Genomic DNA, 24,915 nt, shown 5'->3' on the forward strand with positions numbered 1-24,915 from the left:
GCTTGATGCAATGGCCCATGCCTATAATTCCAGCACTTTGGGAGACTGAGGCAGGAGGATCACTTAAGGCCAGAAGTGCAAGACCACCAGTGAGACCCTGCCTCTACAAAAATAAAAAAAGTTAGCTAGGCACACACCTATAGTACTAGCTACTCAGGAGGTTGAGGCAAGAGGATCACTGTAGCCCATGAGTTAGAGGCTACAGTGAGCTATGAAGGCACCACAGCACTCCAACCTAGATAACAGAGTGAGACCCATATCTCAATAAATAATAAATGTTAAAATATAAAAAATAAACAAGAGATACTAGGGAGTATGCTTGCTCACACACACAGTGAGGAAAGACCTCATGATGACACAGCAAGGAGGAGGCCATCTGCAGTCCAAAGGGCGAGTTCTCACCAGACACCAACCCTGATGGCTCCTTCATCTCAGATTTCCAATCTCTAGCACTCTGAGGAACAAATGTTTATTGTTGAAGTCATCCAGTTTATGGTATTTTGTTATGGCAGCCTGAGCAGACTAAGATAGCTCATGAAATCCATTAAGAAATGGAAGAGTTGTTGACTCAGCTGCTGTATACTTTCAGGGTATGAAATTGAGATTCATCAGGATTAGAAATTGTCTCCAGAGGCTGGGTAATGCCAGCCCAGTACAAGATTATTATTGCAGAGTCTTTTTCATCATAATTTCAAGGCTGAGACATTCCTTTCTCCCCTCTATAGATAGGAAGAAATGAAATGGCCATTGTAAAGTCTTCAATGTAATAATTAAATGGCAGACTTGTAGATGCATAAAAGCAAATCAGTGGTACATTTCTATGAAGGGCTACAGCCCCCCACGCTCAGTCATGGTAGTTTAGCCTCATGTGTTCCCCAAGGAACGTGGCCCTAAGATGGAATTCCCTTACTCTGAGGACATGCCTGGGCCTGCAGAAAAGCAGAAAATTATAGTTCTCAGAAAGGAATGTGCTGGAGGGCCACTCTGGGTTGTAGCTGGGGACTGAACACCTGTCGAGGCACTGGGCCAGTGTACTTTGTTCCTTTCTCCCATTAACACAATAGTTGCTAGTTTTAGTTTAAGAAAATGGGCTAAGGGAAAAGATAGCCTGGCACCCTTGTGGTTTAGCCCCAAGCAAAATGTTCTCAATTTGTATCAATTGTATACTTGCTCAGCAGTAATTGTGCTGAATTGGAATTTTTTTTTTTTTTTTTGCAGTTTTTGGCCGGGGTTGGGTTTGAACCCACCACCTCTGGCATATGGGGCTGGCGCCCTACTCCTTTGAGCCACAGGCACTGCCCTGAATTGGAATTTTTATGGCAGTTTCCATGATTTCACCTCACTTTCTTAACTGTTATTTTAAACTTTTATCGGATGTTTTAGAGTATATAATAAGATCAATAAAGATAGGCAGTTACTGAGTGCCAAAGCAAGCCTCAGTCTCCCTTTCACACTCTTCATTTCATCTGCAGTGCTTTCCTCTGTATCACAGATCAGTTAGCCCCGAGAACAGCAACATTTCTAAACTTCAGGTAAAATGAACAATACAGAAATGAAAAGTCAACAACAGAGAGGCAGGTAGGACAGAATGGTCTTACATAACTAAACCACACATAGCAGGTGTTCCTGAAGGACTAAATGAAGAAGGGAGCAGAAGTAATAGCCTAAAATATAGTAGAAGAAAACTTTCCAGCTTGAGAAATTGAAATAGCAAGAGGGAAAAAAAATGCAGAGAGAACAATACCAAAGGATAATGTAGTAAAATGTTTCCATTTCAAGAAAAAACAAGGCATCAGAAAAGTTCCAAAGAGAAAGAATAAACAGATTATCTTCAAACAAGCTAAAATTGTGTTTGAATTTTTCCACAGCAATTAAAGATGGCAGAAGACTATGGAATAACTAACATTGAAATATCTGTATAGGAAATATTAGGACCTAAGAACTTTCAGTGCATTTGCAAAAGCTCCATAAAGGGGGCTGGGCAGTGCCTGAGGCTCACTGGGTAGTGGGCTGGACCAGGGTGGCAAGTTCGAACTCAACCCTGGCCAAACATGAACAAAAAAATAGCTGGGCATTGTGGCGGGTACCTGTGGTCCCACCTACTTGGGAGGCTGAGGCAAGAGAATCACCTAAGCCCAGGAGTTGGAGGTTGATGTGGGCTGTGATGCCAGGGCACTCTACTGAGGGCAATAAAATGAGACTCTGTCTCAAAAAAAAAAAAAGCTCCATAAAGATGCTCCATGGCCTCTTTCTGTAAAATCTGCTTGAATATGTTTCTCCAAAGAACCAAGGCATCCATTTCAAATGACATGAGAACAGGAGCGTCATGGTACACACTGTTTGGCTGGATTAATGGGACAATATAAAAATAAAAGAACAAACACACTTGCTACTTACTCTTAAGAGAAAGGTAGCTGGTGATACAAATTTAAAATATAATTAATTATAGGGGAGGGAGCAAGGTGGTTGCCAAATAATAGCTTTTTTGCAACTGGGTGTGGAGATATTGGGGAGAGAAGACTCCAAGCATCTCTGGCTTGTGGGCTCTGCCCAGAAACATCCCTTTGAGTTCAGAGGGAGATAGTGAGAGACTTCTGGACCCCAGGAGGAGGAAAAAAGCAGTGGAGAACTGGAAAGTATTTGCATGCATTGTCTAAGGCTGTGGCTGCCAGTGCTGTAACTAACAGCAGCAAGATTGCAAATAAAGAAGGCCTTCCCTGTAGGCTGTTCTGTTTTTATGAACTTGGGCATTTGGTTGAACTACATTGGGAGAACTTGGGTGAGAGTGTGGATGACTTTAAGCATTGTCTAGGGCCTGGAATGAGCCCCTTCTGTGAGAGAACTGCCCCTGCAGGCTCCACCCTCAGTGTCACAGAGCCAGGCTCAGGCTGGGAGACCTTGGGCAAGTGATCTAGTGACTGAGCAGCATCAAAGGCCAGGACTGAGATGCTGGGGAAGAGCAGAGAGTTCAGTGTTTGACATAAACAGGGCTGCCTTGCAACCTCAGCCCTTGGGGGCATAGCGTGAGACTGATTTTGGTGCACTGGATAAATGGGAAGCCACTTCAGGAGAGATCCAGCAACAAATGCCTTCCTGGGAAAACTTCTGCTTAGCCAACATTAATGGTTTAAAGTGCCTTTTAAGTGGCTGAGGAGAGATTTGGGCTCTCAACCCTGCAGGGCTTGAGAAATCAGCAGAGACCTCCAGTCTCCATCTCAAACAGCTGTATGAGCATTGTTATTAACATCTCATAGCCCAGAGGTAGCCTGTTGTCCAGACGATATTCAGCAAGATACATATACTGCTTTGGTTTTGCTTTGGGTTTTGGGGGGATTTTTTCCAACATTTTCCATCCAGATCTTTCTTTTCCTTTTCATTTCTTTCTTCATTTCTCTAGTTTAAATATAATTTTCCATTGTTGCCTTCTTTAATAATAACTTCACTATTGATAGTGTTTCTACCCCTGTTATTTGGTTTTTCCCCAAAATTTATCCTGTAAGGTTTTCTGTTTGCTTGTTTTGCGTTGATTTATAGTATTTTTGTCTTTCCTCTCCATTTGGTGGTGGTAAAGTACTGTCTCTGAAAAGGCTGGCAAAGAGCTGCTGACCCCAAGTGAACCACCCAACCCAGCACCTCCAGAGGTTGGAGGTTTTTAAGGTTGGGTCAAAGTACCCTACCATATACCTTTATTACTCCTGTCTCCCTCTTTTGGTACCTCTCTTCTTTTTAATCAATATTCTCTTTTACTAACACCCTCTACTTTCACTTTTTTCTTTTTTTTAAATCCTTTTTCCCTCCTTCCTCTTCAATCTTCTCACCCTTTGGTCCTATACCAAAAGTACTCATCAAAACTTTAGGACAGAGGCACCGTAAGGTAAAGAGCAAGAGAAAGTGAAAGGAAAATTAGGACAAGAAAACAGATAAAAGAAAACACTCAAGAGGAAGAACCATCAGAAAAATCCTGGCAACATGAAAAACCAGTCCAGAGCAATGCCCTCTCCTCCAAGGGACCATGAGGTAGCTACTGCAGAGGATTCCACCTATAAAGAAATGTTAGAAATGACAGAGGAGGAATTTAAAATGTAGATGATGAAAATAATGAAGGAAATTGCTGAGAAAGTGGAAAGTAACCAAAAGGAAATCCAAAAACAGAATCAAATAAGAGATGAACGATATGAAGAATATAGAAAGGATATAGCAGAGCTGAAGGAATTAAAGCAGTCAATTAGGGAACTTAAAGATGCAATAGAAAATATCAACAACAGATTAGACCATGCAGAAGAAAGAGTCTCAGAGGTAGAGGACAAAGTTCTTGAGATACCTCAGCTAAAGAGGCAGAAAAGAAGAGACAGAAAGCAGAATGTTCACTGACAGAAGTATGGGAATTTATGAAGCATTCAAACATACAAGTTATTGGTATCTTAGAAGGGGAAGAAGAATGCCCCCAGAGGAATGGAAGCCATACTAGAGAATTTTATCAATGAAAATTTCCCGAATATCACCAAAGATTTTGATACACTCCATTAAGAGAGATATTGGACCCCAGATTGACTCAACTCCAACAGAGCTTATCCAAGATACATTGTGATGAACCTGTCCAAAGTCCAAGACAAAAGAAAAGATTTTGCAAGCTGCCAGGAGTAAGTGCCAATTGACTTACAGGGGCAAATCCATCAGGGTGACCACAGACTTCTCCAATGAAACCTTTCAAGCATGAAGTCAATGGTCATCTACCTTTAATCTACTTAAAGAGAACAATTTCCAGCCCAGAATTCTATATCCCACTAAGCTAAGTTTCCAAATTGATGGAGAAATCAAATCTTTTACTGATATGCAAACATTGAAGAAATTCACCACAACAAGACCAGCTCTACAGGAAATACTTCAACCTGTTCTACACCCTAACCATCACAATGGACTACCAGCAAAGTAAGCACACAGAAATTAAAGGACAGAACCTGATGCAAAAGATAAAACTAAGCAATGGACTTTCACAAAATAAGATGAATAGAATGCTGCCATACTTATCAATTACCTCAATAAATGTTAATGGCTTGAATTCCCCACTGAAGAGGCAGACTGGCTGATTGGATTAAAAAACACAAACCATCCATTTGTTGTCTGCAGGAAACACACCTAGCCTCAAAACACAAATTGAAATTCCGAGTTAAGGGTTAGAAGACAATTTTTCAGGCAAACGGAGTTCAAAAGAAAAGAGGGGTTGTAATCTTATTTTCAGATACATGTGGTTTTAAAGCAACTAAAGCAAGAAAATAAAAAGATGGACACTTCAAATTGGTCTAGGGAAAAACACAGCAGAAGACATTTCCATTCTAAATGTTTATGCACCCAACTTAAATGCTCCCAGATTCTTGAAACACAACTTAATTAGTCTGAGAATTATGATATCCTATAACACCATAATAACAGGGGACTTTAACACTCCTCTTACAGAATTAGACAGATCCTCTAAATAGAAAGTAAACAAAGATATAAGAAACTTAAATGAGACCGAAAAACAACTGTGCTTTATAGATGTACATAGAACACTCCATCCCAAAGATAGAGAATATACATTCTTCTCATCACCCCATGGAACATTCTCCAAAATTGATCATATCCTAGGACACAAAATAAATCTCAACAGAATCAAAAGAATTTAAATTTTACCTTGTATCTTCTCAGACCACAAGGTGAAACTCAGCTCCAACAAAAACGTTCACCCACACAAAGGCATGGAAATTAAACAACTTTATGCTGAATGACAGTTGGGTGCAGGACAAAATAAAAGAAGAAATCTTTAACTTCCTCAATCATAACAATAATGAAGACACAAGCTACCAAAACCTGTGGGATACACCAAAAGCAGTCATGAGAGGAAAAATTATCACTTTAGATGCCTACATTCAAAAAACAGATAGAGAGCACATCAATAGACTCACAAGCCATCTTATGGAACTGGAAAAAGAAGAACAATCTAAGCCTAAACCCAGCAAAAGAAAAGAAATATCCAAAATTAAATCAGAGATTAATGAAATTGAAAACAAAAGAATCATTCAGAAAATTAATGAAACATAGAGCTGGTTTTTCAAAAAAGATAAATTAAATAGATGAACCTTTGGCCAGACTGACTAGGAATAGAAAAGTAAAATCTCTAGTAACTTCAATCAGAAATGATAAAGGAGAAATAACAACAGATGCCACAGAGATACAAGAGATCATCTGTGAATACTACCAGAAACTCTATGCTCAGAAATTTGATAATGTGAAGGAAATGGATCAATATTTGGAATCACACCCTCTCCCTACACTTAGCCAGGAATAAATAGATCTCCTGAACAGATCAATTTCAAGCACAGAGATTAAAAAATAATAACAATTAAAAAATAAATCTTCTCCCAACAAAAAAATGCCCTGGTTTGGATGGCTTCACACCAGAATTTTATCAAACATTCAAAGAAGAGCTTATTCCCACATTGCAGAAATTATTTCAAAAAATTGAGGAGGAAGAAATCTTCCCCAACTTGTTCCACAAAGCAAACATCACCCGGATACCAAAACCAGGAAAAGACCCTACTAAAAAGGAGAACTTCAGACCAATTTCACTAATGAAGATAGATGCAAAAATTCTCAATAAAATCCTAGCCAATAGATTACAGCTAATCATCAAAAAAATCATACATCATGATCAAGTTGGTTTCATGCCAGGGATGCAAGGCTGGTTTAACATACACAAGTCCATAAACTTTATTCACCGTATCTACAGAAGCAAAACAAAGACCATATGATCCTCTCAAGAGATGCAGAAAAAGCATTTGATAAAATCCAGCATCGTTTTCTAATTAGAACACTGAAGAGTATATGCATAGGTGGCACATTTCTTTAATTGATCAAAGCTATGACAAACCCACAGCTAATTAACATTTTACTGAATGGAGCTAAACTGAAAGCTTTTCCACTTAGAACTAGAACCAGACAAGGTTTTCCTCTGTCACCATTACTATTTCAACATAGTGCTGGAAGTTCTAGCCAATACAATTAGGCAAGAGAAAGTAATAAATGGCATCCAAATGAGACCAGAGGTCAAACTCTCCCTCTTTGCTGATATGTTCTTATACTTAGAGAACCTCAAAGACTCAACTACAAGACTGCTGGAAATCATAAAAAATACAGTAATGTCTCAAGATATAAAATCAATGTCCACAAGTCAGTAGCCTTTGCATACACCAATAACAGCCAAGAGGAGAAACTAATTAAAGACACAACTCCCTCCACCATAGCTTCAAAGAAAATGAAATACCTAGAAATATACCTAACAAAAGGGGTGAATGACCTCTATAAAGAAAATTATGAGGCTCGGTACCTGTGGCTCAAGTGGCTAAGACACCAGTCACATACACCCAAGGTGGTGGGTTCGAATCCAGCCTGGGCCTACCAAACAACAATGATGGTTGCAACTAAAAAAAAAAAAAAATAGCCAGGCATTATGGTGGGCACCTGTGGTCCCAGCCACTTGGGAGGCTGAGGCAGGAGACTCACTTGAGCCCAGGAGTTGGAGGTTGCTTTGAGCTGTGATGCCATGGCACTCTACCCAGGGGGCAGCTTGAGGCTCTGTCTCAAAAAAAAAAAAAAAGAAAGAAAGAAAATTATGAAACCCTATGAAAGAAAACAGCAGAACATTTTAACAAATGGAAGAACATACCATGCTCAGGGCTGGGAAGAATCAACATTCTTAAAATATCTATACTTCCCAATGCAATCTACCAATTCAACGCCATCGATATTAAAATAGCAACATCTTACTTTCACAACTTGGAAAAAAGGATTCTTCATTTTGTATGGAACCAGAAAAAAACCCATATGCCTAAGGCAGTTCTTAGTAATAGCCCGGAGCATCAACATACCAGATTTTAGGCTATACTACAAGGCCATAGTTGCCAAGACAGCATGGCACTGGCACAAAAATAGAGACATAGACTTTTGGAATCAAATAGAAAATGAGAAAATGAAACTAACATCTTACTTACAACCACCTACTCTTTGATAAACCAAACAAGAACATACACTGGGGGAAAGACTCCCTATTCAATAAATGGTGCTGGGAGAACTGGATATTCACAAGAAAAAGACTGAAATTGGACCCGCACCTTTCTCCACTCACAAAAATTGATTCAAGATGGATAAAAGACCTAAATTTGAGGAATGAAATGATAAAAATCCTCAAAGAAAGCATGGGAAAAACACTAGTATATATTGGCCTTGGGAAAGAATTTATGAAGATTTCCATGGCAATTGCAACAACAAGTAAAATAAACAAATGGGCCTTAATTAAACTGAAAAACTTCTGTACAGCTAAGGAGACAACAACCAAAGCAAATAGACAACCTCCACAATGGGAAAAGATATTTCCATATCTGAATCAAACAGAAGCTTGATAACTAGGGTTGATAGAGAACTTAAATTAATCCATATGAAAAAAGCCAACAATTTTATATATATATCAATGGGCAGGAGAGATGAATAGAACCTTCTCTAAAGAAGATAGACGAATGGCTAGCAAACGTGATAAAATGCTCATCATCCCTAATTATTAGAGAAATGCAAATCAAAATCACCCTGAGATATCATCTAACCCAATGAGAATGGCCCACACCACAAAATCTGAAAACTACAGATGCTGGTGTGGATGTGAAGAGAAAGGAGCACTTTTACACTGCAAACTAATACAACCTTTTTGGAAGGAAGTATGGAGACCCCTCAAAGAACTCAAGCTAGACCTCCCATTTGATCCTGAAATCCCATTACTGGCATTTACCCAGAAGGAATAGAATCTTTTTGCCATAAGCACACATGCACTTGACTGTTTATTACAGCTCAATTTACAATCACCAAAATGTGGAAACAGCCTAAATGCCCACCAACCCAGGAATGGATTAACAAGTTGTGGTATTTGTACACCATGGAATACTATTCAGCCATTAGAAAAGGTGGAGCCTTTACATCCTTTGTATTAACCTGGATGGGAGTGGAACACATTGTTCTTAGTAAAGCATCACAAGAGTGGAGAAGCATGCATTCTATGTATTCAATTTTGAAATGAGGACAATTAATGACCTAGTACATGGTGGGAATGGGGAAGGGGAGAGCAGAGAGAAAGAGAAGGAGAATGGATGGTGGGGGGAAGGAAGAGCAGAGAGAGGGAAGGAGGGAGGGAGGTGGGGTCTCAGTGTGTGACACACCTTTTAGGGGCAGAACACAATTATAAGAAGGACTTTACCTAAGAAATGCAATCAATTTAACCTGTTTTCTTGTGCCCTCAATGAATCCCCTACAATAAAAAAAATTTTTTTAAAAAGGCATGTCACACAAATGTCACCATGGCAAAGCTGGAAGAGTCCACAGTGTCATCCAGCATGTCATTGGCATTGTTGTAAACAAACAAGTTAAGGGCAAGAATCTTGCCAAGAGGGTTGATGTTCATATTGAGTGTATTAGAGCTGAGATAGCTTTCTGAAAAGCATGAAGGAAAATGATCAGAAAAAGAAGGAAGCTGAAGAGAAAGGTCCTTGGGTTCAGCTGAAGCACCAGCCTGCTCCCCCCAGAGAAGCACACTCTGTGACAACCAGTGCAAAGGAGCCTGAGATGCTGGAACCTACTCCCTATGAATTAACGTCATAATAAGTGTTAAAAAATAAAAGGTGTTTAAAAAAATTTTTTTCCCTTCTTCAAATACAAGTATGGTGTCCCCTACCCCAAGGAAATATTTCAAATTTTAATAGTGTCCTAAAAAAATTGCATTAGCTATGAAAGCTATAGATTTATGCCTGATTACAGTTTTGGCTCTGTCTCATGTGCTTTGCTATGTAGCATCCTTAATTTTATTACAAATGATCCATTATTTTATGTCCTCTATGTTCCAAAACCTTTATGTTTCTATGCAATTGGCTTTTTTGTTTAAATTTTTATTATTTGTAACTTCATTGCATTATTAGAAAATAAGAACTGTGTAAACTTTGCATTTTGCATTTTGCATTTTTAAATATTTATTGATATTTACTTTGCATCTAAATGGTTATGAGCATCCCACAGTGTTAAGGCCTCCCTGGCTCTCTTTTCTTAACTCATCTTGTCATTCTATCCCTGGTGCTGGCCTCAGATATTTCTGCATTCAGTGCAGACCTAATCCCTTCCCTTGTATTTATTATGACATCCATTTTGTGGGGGGTTTGCTACTATGTCAGTTAGCTCACAAATATCGGTCACTATTAGCGCCCCATCTTTACTTGCATATTTGAATACTATAAAATGATCCCCAATGCAACAGTAAAGGCTTTTGGTTATAAATTCAACCTTCTAATATTAATGCTCCAGCCCCATATTTCTTATTTTTTACTTCAATTTGTGCCCTTTCTTCATCTTTTCATTTTAAATATTTCTGTGTGTTTTTTTTTTTTTACAAAGTCTCTTATAGGTAGTGTATATTTCTGGAGTATTTTTAAGACCAAAAATCACTTTGTGAAAAGGATATTTGCACCAGATTATTCATTGCAGCTCAATTTGTAATAGCCAAGTCATGGAAGAAGCCCAAGTGCTCACTGACTCATGAATGGATTAATAAATTGTGGTATATGTATACCACGGGATACTATGCAGCCTTTAAAAAAGATGGAAACTTTACTGCTTATATGTTTACATGGAGGGATCTAGAACATATTCTTCTGAGTAAAGGATGTCAAGAATGAAGGAAAAATTACAAATGTATTCAGTACTTTTATGAAACCAACTTACATTTACTCACAGTTTCTTATGAAAGATAGAACACAACTATAGCCCATGATGAAGGAGAGAAATGGAGTGGGAAGGGAGGGGAGGGAGGAGGTTTGATAAAGAAAGGGTAAAAAGTGGGACCACACCTATGGAACATATTACAAAGGTACAAGTCAAACCTATCAAGTGTAGAACATAAATGTCTTAATGCAATAATCAAGTAAATGAGGTGAAAGTTATATTAGTTTGATGTAAGCCCTCAAAATTGTATTGAAAAATCAACACATTGTACCCCGTTTATGTATGCATAAATGTATTCATGATCTATGTGTATATGACTTAATAAAAAAATAAATAATTTTGACAGGTATGTTTGGAATGAGTTTTGTCACAAGACATATTTATCTCTCCTTCCCTTTCTCCTCAGCCATCCCCTCCCCATTCCATCCTTCTTTCTTCACCTTTCTTTGCTGGGTTAAAAGAATATTTAAAAATATTCTGTAATGATTTAAATAATAGACATCATGCTTTTGAAACAGACTCAAACTTTTATTTATCTAATAATCAAAATCTAAGCAATATGTTTTGACTCCCTTTTATGGAAAACAGAGATTTTAATGCCTTTCATTTTTTGTTCTCTTCATCATTTTTCCTCAGAACTTATAAGCCTCATCCGTCTTGCTTTAAATTTTAAATCCCTTAAAGGTTTTTTAATGCATTCTATTTTATTGGCATTTTATAATTATATTTTATTTTGTTTTTTATTGCTGGGTATTCATTGAGGGTACAAGAAACCAGGGTACACTGATTGTATTTGTTAGGTAAACTTGTGTCTTGCCTCCCAAGGATGTGTCACACACTGAGAACTCCCCCCACCCCCTCCATCCTTCCCTCTCTCTGCTCTTCCTTTCCCCCACCATCCATTCTCCTTCTCTTTCTCTCTGCTCTCCCCTTCACCCACCCCCCACCGTGTACTAGGTCATTAATTGTCCTCATTTCAAAATTGAATACATAGAATGCATGCTTCTCCACTCTTGTGATGCTTTACTAAGAATAATGTGTTCCACTCCCATCCAGGTTAATATAAAGGATGTAAAGGCTCCACCTTTTCTAATGGCTGAATAGTATTCCATGGTGTACAAATACCACAACTTGTTAATCCATTCCTGGGTTGGTGGGCATTTAGGCTGTTTCCACATTTTGGTGATTGTAAATTGAGTTGTAATAAACAGTCAAGTGCATGTGTGCTTATGGCAAAAAGATTCTATTCCTTCCGGATAAATGCCCAGTAATGGGATTTCAGGATCAAATGGGAGGTCTAGCTTGAGTTCTTTGAGGGGTCTCCATACTTCCTTCCAAAAAGGTTGCAGTTCCACCAGCAGTGTAAAAATGTTCCTTTCTCTCCACATCCACACCAGCATCTGTAGTTTTCAGATTTTGTGGTGTGGGCCATTCTCATTGGGTTAGATGATATCTCAGTGTTTTTCCTGTGCTTTTTAAAAACTTAATTATTTTTTAGAGACAGAGTCTCACTTTATTGCTCTTGGTAGTGTGCTGTGGTGTCACAGCTCATAGTAACCTCCAACTCCTGGGCTTAGGTGATTCTGTTGTCTCAGCCTCCCAAGTAGCTGGGACTACAGGCACCCACCACAAAGCCCAGCTATTTTTTCGTTGCAGTTTGGTCGGGGCCAGGTTCAAACCCATCACTCTTGGTATATGGGGCCTAGCCCCTACCCACTGAGCCACAGGCACTGCCCTTTCCTATGCTTACTTTAACAATTTTTATCATTTCATGCCTTAAATTTAAGTTCTTTATCCATCTTGAATCAATTTTTGTGAGAGGAGAAAGATGTAGGTTCAGTTTCAGTGTTTTACATGTGGATATCCTGTTCTCCCAGCACCCCATTTATTGAATAGGAAGTCTTTCTTTTTGGTGTGTTCTTGTTTGGTTTATCAAAGATTAGGTGGTTGCAAAATGTTAGTTTCATTTCCTGGTTTCCTATTCGATTCCAAACTTCTATGTCTCTATTTTTGTACCAGTACCATGCTATGTTGACCAATATGGCCTTGTAGTATAGCCTAAAATCTGGTATCCTGATGCCCCCGGTTTTGTTTTTATACTAAGAATTGCCTTAGCTGTACAGGATTTTTTCTGGTTCCATACAAAATGAAGAATCATTTTTTCCCAAGTTTTGAAAGTACAATGTTGCTATTTTAATATGGATGGCATTGAATTGGTAGATTACATTGGGAAGTATAGACATTTTAAGAATGTTGATTCTTCCCAGCCCTGAGCATGGTATGTTCTTCCATTTGTTAAAATGTTCTGCTATTTTCTTTCATATAGTTTCATAATTTTCTTTATAGAAGTCCTTCACCTCTTTTGTTAGGTATATTCCAAGAGAATTCATTTTCTTTGAAGCCATGGTAAAGGAAGTTGTGTCCTTAATTAATCTCTCATATTGGCTGTTTTTGGTGTATACAAAAGGTACTGACTTGTGGACATTGATTTTATTTTTTTTTTATTTTTTATTTTTTTTTTGGCCAGGGCCAAAGTATATGGAGCTGGCACCCTACTCCTTGAGCCACAGGTGCTACCCTGCCCCTTTTTTGTATTAAATCATAGCTGTGGCTAGAACACCTCTGCCATTACCACACTTAGGAAGGAATCAGCAGAGCACTGGTGGAGATGAGATGCCACTGTGAGATGATAAGTGCTTATTTGGTTCCTAGTGGTAGGAGACTTGTTTGTGTGTACATGAGAAATACCCCATTAGGACTCTCAGCGGTACCCAAGTAGGAACAAAGGGAAGAAGACTTTGCAAGATGCTAGAAGTTCTGTTATTCAAGTGAGGACATGACCAGATTTTTTTTTCTTGGAATTCTGGGAAGATGGCTGACTGGTAGCAACCCTCCTCAGAGGTTCCTGAGCAAAGGAAGAAAAACTGGATAGAATCAGACTCTATGAAGCCAAAAACAGGGAGCTGAGTCAAGAAAGAATTTCAGCAAACTATACCTCCAAAGAAGAACATTCAAGAAAACAAATTACAGGTACAAAGCCTATTGACTAGAGGACGGGAGACTCCTCCCCCACACAGGATGCCTGCCACAGGCTATCAGCAAATGAGCAGGGAATAAAAGACCTCTCATTTTACCTCCCTGGAGAGAGCTGCTAAACTCCATATCTCTTTCTCCAGGGAGATCCCACTTATGAATCTAGACACCACCCCGCCAGGCATACAATTGAACAGATATTTTTCCCCACAAGTCCAAACTCCCAGTCCACCATTTCCACCTTACATGGAGGTCTGAATTTCTGCCCCTTGCAGAGCATAGAGCATTTAATTTTTGTCCTGAGAGACCTGGGCATAGTGTGGACTGCCAACCATCAGGAAAAAATCTGTGACTAACAGGGAAGAAAGAAGGTGTGGGAAGAAAGAGACACTCGGTGGGAGGAGGAGCAGTCCCCTGGTTATGACTATGCCCGGCCAGTGGTAGTGTTGACCTTTGGTTTGGGCTGTGTCTGGTGGGACAGAGTGCAGAACCCCTGGCTCTGACAGCACCCACAGCAGAAGAGTGGTTGCCCCATGTGGACTGAGTTTGGCAGACAAGTCTGGTCTCTGCTGGGCCTGGGGGCAGAGGCTTCATTGGTGTGGACTGCTACCGGAGAGCAAGGGCGTGGTCTCCTGATTCAAACAGAACCCTCGAGAAGTGGCTTACTGGGTGTGAACCAAGCCCTGAGGGCTAGGATGTACTCCACTGCCTCCAGCAGGGCTGCTGAGCAGAGGCTTACCAGGTGGGGACTGAGACCTGAGGGCAGAGTGTGGTGCCCTGACTCTAACAGAGCCTGTGAACAGAGGCTTGCCAGGAAGTGGACTGAGACTGGCAGGTGGGGCATGGTCCCCTGCCTCCAACTGGTCTGGCAAGCAGAGTCTAGCTGTGTGCGAACTGAGACCAGGGGGAAGGCCCAGTGCCCTGACTCCAACAGAGCCTACAAAAAGAGGCTTGCCAGGCAGTTGACTGAGACTGGCAAGAGGGGGCATGGTCCCCTGACTCCAACTGGTTTGGCAGGCACTACTCCAGACCCTACTCCTGAGGCTAGCTATGTGTGGACTGAGACCAGTCGATGGGGGTGTTACCTCTGCCTCTAGCTGGGCCTATGAGCACAGAAGCAGACAACAGTGTGGACTGAGTCTGGCAGGTGGGAGTGTGGATCTCTGGCTCCAATTGTGCATTGAATCCCTTTGCTTTGAATTGTCCTTGAATCCTTCTCTATTGGGCAGGGCTTGCTCTGCCAGGGAAAATTTGGTTGGAACTCATGTCTGAGGCTATCTACTCTGAGGTTGACCTTTGAAGTTCTGTAGTGGAAAAGAACTGAAGGGTGGAGGATGGGCGCCACAGTTGTCTGTATCTCTTCATAGTTGAGATTTAAATCTAATAGAGTGGTTTCTTAGGATGGGGTAGAAGTTGGCTGATATCAAAACAGAGCTAGCCTGCACTATCTCACCAAGTAGGTCCTCAGAGTCTCCAGCCAAAACTCTGAAAGGAGCTTTTGTAAGGTTGTAGGTAATAAGCCATAATTACAAAGCCTAGCACTTTGGTAAGGGGCTATCTCTACCACCTGGGCACCCCAATTCAATCACCCTACCAGTTCTAAAAACCAAACAGTAGAAAATAAACATGGTTCATACCCCAAAGAAGAACTGGCAACATGAATAACCAGAGTAGATCAACTCCCCCGCAAGAAATGACAAAGGAGATACAACTGAAGATGCCATGCATAGACAAATGGCAGCAATGTCAGAAACTGAATTCAAGATATGAATTGCAAATAAGATTAATGGAATGGAAGAAAAGATGGAAATTGAATTCCAAAGAGTAGTTCTAAAGTTGTCTCAAGAAATAAATTCAAAGACCAAGTCACCAAAAATATGGACATAATGAGAAAAGAGATAGCAGAGCTCAAGGAAACAAAAAAGTTAGTTGAGAAGCTCCAAAATACAGTAGAATCCCTCAATAATAGAGTTGACCAGGCAGAAGAAAGGATCTTGGTAACTGAGGACAAAGCTTTTGAATGTTCTCAAACACTTGATCAGGTTGACAAATGGAGAGCAAAAACTGATCATTCCCTGAGAGAGTTGTGGGATCACTCCAAAAGATCAAACATTCGTCTTATAGGAATTCCTGAAGGAGAAGAGGATGGTCCTAAAGGTACAGATGCTCTACTCCAAGAGATTTTGGAGGAGAATTTCCCAAGCATTGCAAGCAATGCAGAACTACAGATAGCAGACAGTTTCAGAACCCCAGCAAGACTCAATCCAAATAAAGCATTTCCTATGCACATTTGATTAACTTTGCCAAAATTAAGATGGAGAAAATTCTGCAAGCCACCAGATGTAAGAAAAGCCTCACTTACAAAGGGAGAAATATCAGAATAACTGCAGATCTCTCAGCCAAAATGTTTCAAGCCAGAAGAAGATGGTCATCAAACTTAAATCTCTTAAAACAAAACAACTTCCAGCCCAGATCCTCTATCCAGCTAAACTGAGTTTCATTTGTGATGGAGAAAATCAAATACTTTAATGACATAGACATGTTGAAGAAATTTGCCGTAACTAAACCAGCTCTCCTGGATATTCTCAGACCCATTCTCCACAATGACTAGTGCAATGCTCTACTTCCAAAGTAAACTCACCCAGAAATTTCTTGAATAAAACCCAACTTCCACAGTGGTGAAAGGATTAAAAATGTCCACTGGACATCCAAAAATCATGATAACAAAAACACAACCAGGCTTATCAATTCTTTCAATGACTGTGAATGGTTTAAATTGTCCTCTAAAGAGGCACAGGCTGGCTGACTGGACACATAAACTCAGACTGGATATCTGCTGTATACAAGAATCTTAACTTACCTTAAAGGATACAAATAGACTCAGGGTGAAATGATGGGCTTGTATAATACAGGCAAATAGAAACCAGAAAAAAAGCAGGGGTTGCAATTTTAGTAGCAGATACAATTGGCTTTAAACCAACAAAGATAAAGAAAGATAAGGAAGGTCACTACAAATTTGTCAAGGGAAACACCCAACATGAATAGATTTTGATAATGAACATTTATGCACCCTACCAGAATGCTCCTCAATTCATAAAGCAGACCCTAATGGATATGAACAACTTGATATCTTCCTGCACTATAATAGTTGGAGATTTTAACACCCAATTGGCAGTTTTGGATAGATCCTCCAAGAAGAAACCAAACAAAGAAATATTAGACTTAAACCTGACCCTAGAACAAATGGACTTTACAGACCTCTACAGAACATTTCACCCTAATAAAACTGAATATACATTCTTCTCATCAGCCCACAGGTCATCCTCTAAAATAGACCATATCCTAGGACACAATTCTAACTTCAGCAAATTTAAAAGTAATTATTTCTTGTATCTTCTCAGACCACCATGAAATAAAAGTTGAACTCAACAGCAATGGGAATCTTCATACTCAAACAATGTCATGGAAGCTAAATAATCTTAGGTTGACTGATAGCTGGGTCAAAGAGGAGATTAAGAAGGAAATCACCAAATTTTTGGAACTAAATGAAAATGAAGACATAAATAATCAAAACCTGTGGGATACTGCAAAGGCAGTCCTAAGAGGGAAATTTATAGCATTGGAGGCCTTCATCAAGAAAACAGAAAGAGAGGAAGCCAACAACTCAATGGATCATCTCAGGCAACTAGAAAAGGAAAAACATTCCAACCCCAAACCCAGCAAAAGAAAAGACATGACCAGAATTAGGGCAGAATTAAATGAAATTGAAAACAAAAGGATCATTCAGAAGATCAATGAAACAAAAAATCGGTTCTTTGAAAAAATTAACAAAATTGATAAACCTTTGGCCAACCTAATCAGAAATAGAAAAGTAAAATCTCTAATATTGTCTATCAGAAACGATAAAGGAGAAATAACAATAGACACGTCAGAAATTCAGAAAATCCTCAATGATTACTACAAAAATCTCTATTCCCAGAAATATAAAAATCTGAAGGAAATGGACCAATACCTGGAAGTACACCACCTTCCTAGACTTAACAAGAATTAGAAATCTTAAATAGACCTATATCAAGCACTGAAATAGCATCATCAATACAAAATCTCCCTAAAAAGAAAAGTCCAGGACCAGATGGCTTCACATCCAAATTATATCAAACATTTCAAGAGGAACTATTGAATATTGTACCTATATTATACAATATTTTCCAAAGCATAGAAAAAGAAGGAATACTTCTCAACACATTCTATGAAGCAAATATCACTCTGATACTCAAACCAGGAAAGGATTCAACAAAGAAAATTATAGACCAATATCATTAATGAATATTGATGCAAAAATATTCAATAAGATCTTAGTAAACAGCATTCAACAACACATCAAAAAAATTATACACCATGATCAAGATAGTTTTATTCTAGAGTTACAGGGTTGGTTCAACATATGCAAATCTATAAATACATATCAATAAAAGAAAAATCAAAGACCATAGGATTCTCTCAATTGATGCAGAAAAAGCCTTTGATAATATCCAGCATTCTTTCATGATCATAATTCTTAAGAAAATAGGCATAGAAGGAAGGGACATTTCTTAAACAGATAGGGGCCATTTACAGCAAACCCACAGCCAATATCACATTGAATGGTGTAAAATTGAAAACATTTACACTCAGGTCAGGAATGAGGCAAGGATGCCCACATAGTAATGTGTCACAACCCGTTGGACCCCTATGGCCCAGGTCTCGGTTACTGCAGGACAGAACCAGGTGAGACACGGATTAGAAGTACAAACTTATGGGAGTCGAGCTAGCCCTTACTTTCCGGGTAGCCCTGAGCAATCTCCACATCAGCCTTTTATTGAAATGGAATAATACAGGTGAGGGGAGCAATTAAAAATGACTACCTGCTGAGGGCACTGGCTCTTCTTCCACAAGGAACATCTGTGAATGAATGGCCCGAGGTCAACCCCTCAGCTACAGATCATCTTGCTCAGATGTCATCTGGCTCTTGGCATCCCCTACATTTCCCCCCTCTAGTGTATTAAAGACATATCTGAATAGGCAAGGGAGAAGGTCTGTTTTTGGTTGTTTCTGCCATTCTCCTCACCGAGGAGCTTTCCTTAAGTAAAAGAAATGAAAAGGCATACAAGTACAACAAAAATACACCAATGGAACTAATCTGGTTACAAAGGAAACTTATTTTAGCCAAATTAGGCATAGGGGAAATCTTGTCCCCTTTGTGCTAATCACCACTCAACTATGTGCTATGGGCTGACCCATAGGGCTCATGACGCTTCCATGGGAAGTATTAAGCATCACCCAAAGCTAAGTTAGGTGGGGAAAGGGCTGCAAACTCAGACCCTTTTCAAAAAGCAGTATAACTTTAAGTAAAGATCAAGTGCCCGACTGAAATAGAAATAAACCCAACAAATGAAATTATCTTACCTTGCCAATACCAGAATACCCTTTTACCTTAAAGCGTATTGTTTGATTGTCATAACCTTCCAAGGTTTAGACCATGCATCCTAAGCTTGCCTGGGGCTTAAAATACAGCCCAAAATAATGAAATCCTATATCAATCCTCTCACTCTGCATAGAAGCTCCCACTGCCTCTTTAGGGAAAAGGGGCGCTGACCCCTCCTAACTGCTTCCTGCTGAGGATGGGCAGTGATATGGGAGATGCAGCTCGAGTTCCCACAGAGGAGACTGATCCAGGATTTCTCATTATGAAATTCTCTAAGCTAAGGTCCTGTGAGTAGAAAAAAGGTTAGTGAAAACAAACAACCAAAATAATTTTTAATGTGGTAAGGGCAGTTATTCCTGTTGTCTAGCCTTTTTCTTGCTAGGCAAGGTATGGTAATTGACAAAGTTCCGAATTCCAGGTCTGGGCTCTTTAAATGACAAAGCCCAACACAGATGTAAACTCTTAGCCCTGCTAGGGAAAAACCATGATTGTAATGCAAATTCCCTCAAAGGTCTTTTTAAGTTGGGAAAACAAACAGAAAATCTCAGCTGAGAGAATTTATTATTTCTTTAACTATGCAAACTTTAATGGACCAACAGAAGATAATGCTTTGCAAACAAGGACTTTTTTCTCCCTATTCCCAGGGCTTTGCTACTTGAGGTCCCTAAGTCCACCCTTCATACATCTCAAAAGACTGTTACTTGAGGACTAATGGTTCCACACTTGGCAGTTCCTCTCATGGAACTGTTACTCATGGTTCCTTCAGGGGTACCACCCTTCACAATTCCTTGGTAGCGGAAGTTTTCCTGCTTAAACTGCTTTTCCAGCAGAATCTTTGCTAAATGATTACAGACTTTTTTCAAATGGAGTTCCCTAGCACAAAGATGGTTTAACTCTTAATCTAATTATTCTCTATCATCATACACTGTTCTGGTTCAATTTCCTCAGTTTTACACTGAGGCACCACAGGTCTAACCAAGTTGGCAGAGTGCTCCCATGGCATAGAATTGAATTATATTGTTTTTCTGTGAATGGTTTGAAATTAAAGACATTAAAAACAGTATCTAGATTGGCCAAAGGTCCCACTTGCCCGAGCAGAGTTTCCCTTTGGACTTCCTCCCACTGTCTACCAAAGGCCTCACCTACCTCCAGGTGTTGATTTCTCCTTTGGTCCACGTCCCCTAGCGTCCTGTTGTGTCCTGCTATCTCCTGTCGACTTACGTCAAAATGTCGCAACCCATCAGGCTCCTAAGGCCCTGGTCTCAATCTTCACAAGAAGGAACCAGGTGTGAAGCAGATGAGAAGTGCAAGCTTGTAGGAGACGGGCTAGCCCTTACTTTCTGGGTAGCCCTGAGCAATCTCCGCACTAGTCTTTTACTGAGACAGAATAATAACAATGACTACGTGCTAAGGGCACGGGCTCTTCTTCCACAAGGAACACCTGTGGATGAATGGCCCAAGGTCCACCCCGCAGCTGCAGATCATCTTGCTCAGATGTCATCTGGCTCTTGGCATCCCCTACAGTAATGTAAGTCTTAGCTATCACAATCAGGCAAGAGAAGATGATCAAGGGTATCCAAATAGAGGCAGAGGAGTGTAGGAGATAAGATCCCTTTGCTCAAGACATGGCAGTTCGCCTCAATGTGCTCCTTCAGGAGATTGTTTCTGAGAAGCATTTCCTTGAGGATCTGAGCTTCTGCACTTGCCTATTGATGTGCAGGAATGTGCAGAGTGACTCTCCCTAGGGGGTGTGGAGAAATAGCTGAGGTGTTAGCTGGAGGATGGACAGACCAGTCTTCAGAGCATTGAGTTCTATTCTCTGCCTTCTTCCCTCATTAGCACTATAATGTATAACTTTACCTTGGGCAAGCGAGGACTGACAGCCAGGCTCCAAAATGTTTTACTCTAAACAAAATCAATTGTATATGTGTTCCTCAGCCTTCACACTAAATTGTAATCTTAAATGGTTGCTTCCTAATATTACTTAACTTCTTTGTATATGTGTTAAATTCTTACTGAATGTTGAAAAGTATATAAGGTAATCAGTAAAGTTTAGTTGGGCTGCCAACCAGAGCAAGTCCTGGTGTCCCTTGAATATTCATTCCATCTGCAGTTCTTTCCCCTGTGTCCCCGATCAGAATCTCCAAAGAACAACAACAACAGAGGAGATCAAACTCTCACTCTTCACTGATGACATGATCCTACACCTGGAAAATCCCAGGGACTCAACTTTAAAACTCTTAGAAGTGATCAAAAAATACAGCAGCATCTCAGGATACAAAATCAATACTTAGAAGTCAGTATTGACTTTTATATACACCAACAATAGTCAAGCTGAAAAAATAATCAAGAACACTATTCCTTTTACAATAGTGCCAAAGATGAAATATCTGGGAATTTACCCAAAAAAGGATGTGAAAGATCTTTATAAGGAGAACTATGAAATTCTGAGAAAAGAGATAGGTGAAGATGTTAACAAATGGAAAAACATACCATGCTCATGTCTGGGAAGAATCAACATTGTGAAGATATCCATACTACCCAAAGCAATCTACAGGTTTAATGCAATCTCTATTAAAGCACCATTCTCATACTTCAAAGAACTTGAAAAAATAGTACTTCATTTTATATGGAATCAGAAAAAACCTCAAATAGCAAATACATTACTCAGAAATAAGAACAAATCAGAAGGTATCACATTAACAGACTTCAGGCTATACTATAAATCTATAGTGATAAAAACAGCATGGTACTGGCACAAAAACAGAGTGGTAGATTTATGGAACAGAATAGAAAACCAAGAGATGAACCCAGCTGTTTATCATCATTTGATCTTTGACAAGCCTATTAAAAATATTTAGTGGGGAAAGACTCCCTATTTAACAAATGGTGCTGGGTAAACTGGCTGGCGACTGGTAGAAGACTAAAACTAGACCCCCACCTTTCACCATTAACAAAAATTGATTCTTACTGGATAAAAGATTTAAACTTAAGACATGAAACTATAAAAATACTAGAAGAGCAGGGAAAACACTTGAAGAAAGTGGCCTGGGAGAATATTTTATGAGGAGGACCCCCCCACCCTGGGCAATTGAAGCAACACCAAAAATACATTACTGGGATCTGATCAAACTAGAAAGCTTTTGCACAGCCAAGAGCACAGTATGTAAAGCAAACAGACAACCTTCAGAATTAGAGAAGATTTCTGCACGTTACGATTCTGACAAAGGTCTGATAACTAGAAACTACAGAGAACCCAAACTAATCAATAAGAAAAGAATAACCCCATTTCTATGTGAGAAAGAGACTTGAACAGAAACTTCTCTGATGAAGACAGGCACATAGCCTACAAACATATGAAAAAATGCTCATCATCCTAAATTATCAGAGAAATGAAAATCAAAACCACTTTGAGATATCATCTAACTCCAGTAAGATTACTTCATATCACAAAATCCCAAAACTACAGATGTTGGCATGGATGTAGAGAGAAGGGAACACTTCTATACTGCTGGTGGGAATGCAAGTTAATATGGCCTCTTTGGGAAAAAGTTTGGAGAAAACTCAAGGAACTAAAAGTAGATCCACTATTCAATCCTGCAATTCCTCTACTAGGTATATACTCAGATGATCAAAAATTATTTTACAACAAAAACATTTGCACTAGAATGTTTATTGTAGCCCAATTCATAATAGCCAAGACATGAAAACAGCCCAAGTGCCCATCGACCCATGAATGAATTAACAAATTGTGGTATATGTACATCATGGAATACTATGCAGCCATAAAAAAGACAGAGACTTCACATCTTTTATGTTTACCTGGATGGAGCTGGAACATATTCTTCTTAGTAAAGTATCCCAAGAATGGGGGGGGAAAGTATCCAATGTACTCAATACTACTATGAAATCAATATATAACTGCCTACACAATCATACAAATGGCAAAACATAACTATAGTCCATAAAGTAGAAGGGAGGAGGAGAGAGAGGGGTGGGGAGAGGGGATATAACAGAAGGGAGGGTATTTTGGGGGACATAACCTAGTGTGCATGATGCAATGGTATGTTTCAAAACTATTAAGAAATGAGTATAATCGTGATGGATGTGTTACTTGGTTCTATGTAAACATTTCACATTGTATATCAAAGCAGTACCCTGAACCCCATACATGCATCAATGTACAAAGTTATGATTTAATTAAAAAAATAATTATAAAAAATAGAGGGGCGGGGTGGCACCTGTGGCCCAAAAGGGTAAGGTGCCAGCCCCATATGCTGAAGATGTGGGTTCAAACCCAGCCCAAACCACAAAAAAAAAAAAAGAAAAAGAAAAGAAAAATAGAGGGGCAGAGGCAAGATGGCGAACTGCAGCCAGCTTTCCGCAGAGGCTCCTGTCCAGAAGGAGACTTAAAGGACAGAAGTTTAGCAAGTAAGGTGATGGTTTGGAGCTGAGCCAAGAGAGAAGGTTGAAGAATGCACATCAACCTTACTGAGGCAAGCTGTGACCCCAAAAATACAATCAAAAGATACAAAATCCACCACCAAGTTGACGGGAGTCCCCTCCCCCACAAGAAGGGCTCGCAGTTTACTCCATGCAAACAAGTGAGCAGAGTTCGAACATCCTTCCACTCTATCCCACAGTAGATACCCTCTAAATACTGGACCTCCTACCCCTACTAGGGTGCCACAGCACTCTCCTGCCAGGCATAAAACTGTAAAACTATATAAAACTGTATATATTCTCTATCTGCAACTCTGAATTCCCAGAACTCTACTCTCCACCTGAGGTCTGGAGGTTTGTCACACATGGAGTCCAAATTCTTGGACATTTTCTTGAGAGGAGTGGAGGGGACAAGGGCTGGTGCTGGTCTGTGCTGATTCTGTGACATGGGAGTGAGGAGAGGACAGTCAGCTGAGAGGGAACCATACAGGAGCTGCAGTATCCTGAGTTGCACAGTGGCAGCCACAGCAGTGGGAATAATAAAGTTCACACTCCTGAGGCCATTCCAGATAGACATGCCCTGTCTCTCTGGGAAACCAAAGGAAGCTAGGCATTTTCTCCAGTGGCAGCCACTGGTGGAGCAGATTTGGGAAGTTCTGTGAGTAAAGAGAAGCCCTAAGGGCAGTACTGACCTGGGCGGAGTGTGGGGACTAGAATACATGCAACCCTCAGACTTCCAGGGAGAGCTTGAACCAGAGAACTGCTTAACTGAGCCTAAAAGCACCCAGCCCTCAGGGCAATATAGCTGAGGTAAAGGCAGTGGGCAGGCAGAAGCTGGAATTGACACCTGAGTGTAAACTCTAATTGTTTGCTGCCCAGGGCTGAGTTGTGATCTATCAGCTCAAGCAGCGTCTGATCTACAGAGGAATTTAGCCGGAACAGAAACAAATTCTGCCAAGTTGCTCTGTCCTGTTCTGCCAGCAACATCAATCAGGCACAGGGCTAGAACTGAGGGAACTGCTCCAGCCTACATTAAACACCCAAGGTTGTCAGGCCTCATATCCCCCTGCTGAACTCAGAAACGTATTAGTTTGCATTCACACCAGCAGTGTAGAAGTGCTCCTTTTTCTCCATATCCACGCCAACAACTCTGGTTTGGGGATTTTGTGATATGGGCTAATCTTACT

The sequence above is a fragment of the Otolemur garnettii genome, unplaced genomic scaffold (assembly GCF_000181295.1).
Source record: "Otolemur garnettii isolate 467f Iridium unplaced genomic scaffold, OtoGar3 scaffold00146, whole genome shotgun sequence".
In the NCBI taxonomy this organism is placed as follows: domain Eukaryota; kingdom Metazoa; phylum Chordata; class Mammalia; order Primates; family Galagidae; genus Otolemur; species Otolemur garnettii.